Below are 1335 nucleotides of genomic sequence, written 5' to 3' on the forward strand. Positions count from 1 at the left end.
CATGTGTACTTTCGAGATATATGCAAGCATCATCTAAGATTCACTTTCTTACTGCAAAAAGGGTGCTTAGGTATATCAAAGGTACCATTTGTTATGGTCTCCAATTCACTAAAAATGAAAGCAAAGAACTGGTTGGCTACTGCAATATTGACTGGGCGAGATGCCTTACTGATTCCAAGAGTACAAGTGGTTTTTGTTTCTCACTTAGAAGTGCTGTTTTTTCTTGGAATTCCAAGAAATGGGAAAGGGTAGCTTAATCTTTTACTGAGGCCAAATACATCGTTGAAGCTTTTGCTGCAAATCACACTCTGTGGTTAAGGAAAATTCTTGGTGATTTGGGGTTCAAATAGAAAGAAAGAACTATTTTGTGGCTTGATAATTAATCAATAATAGCCATTGCTAAAAATGCTATGCAACATGAAATATCAAAGCATATTCAAGTCAAATTTCACTTCATCAGAGAAGTAGTGAAGAACGGAATTACAAAGGGCTTAAGCAAAGATCAATTTGCTTATTTGAGATCAAGGTTGGAAGTCAGCAAAATAGAAACCAAGCAAGTGTGTTGAGAATGGTTTCTATGTTTGCAGTAAGTTTTCTGAATACTACTTAGTAATGGAGTCCCGCACCAAAACAATTCTAGGTTTAAGAAGATGAAGTCACATGATTGCTATCACGTGACCTACTTACTATGTCAATTTCCTTTATCTTTAATTTTCCATTTTATTATTCCTTGTTGTTATCTTTTCTATTGGTTGCAACGCTATGGTAGCTGTCACGACCCAATTTCTCGGGCCATGACCGGTGCATGAGCTCAATGAGCATAGCTCACTAAGTCCCAAGCAAGCCTATCCATTTACCTTTGCCTAACAAATTTATCATATCATGCATACACACACACCTTTTTCCGGGTGTGAACATAGCCAAAAAATACATGGCATTATCGATAATAATATACATGCAATATACCAGTCATGTATTTTACAATTTACATTGCATACACATATTCACATTGTTAGATTGTTTTCACAATACAAAAAGACCCATGACTTCTAGCGGAGACATTTACAATAAGAGAGATTACTATCGAATGCCAGATACATACCCAGGAGATACACTACGGGGACTCCTCGATCTAGGTCCAACAGTCACCTGATCTGAAAAAATGAATTTTTTTATAAAACGTGAGTACAATACTCAGTGAGTGAACAAGAAGGGAACAAGCATACATAAGGAATGTTTTATCGAAATCATGATGCATTCGTTTTCTCAAAACCATGCAATTGTTTTAGCTCCTTTAAACCCCTCATGTAAACCCCACATGAGTAAATCACTTTA

This window comes from Theobroma cacao, chromosome 5, assembly GCF_000208745.1.
Source record: "Theobroma cacao cultivar B97-61/B2 chromosome 5, Criollo_cocoa_genome_V2, whole genome shotgun sequence".
In the NCBI taxonomy this organism is placed as follows: domain Eukaryota; kingdom Viridiplantae; phylum Streptophyta; class Magnoliopsida; order Malvales; family Malvaceae; genus Theobroma; species Theobroma cacao.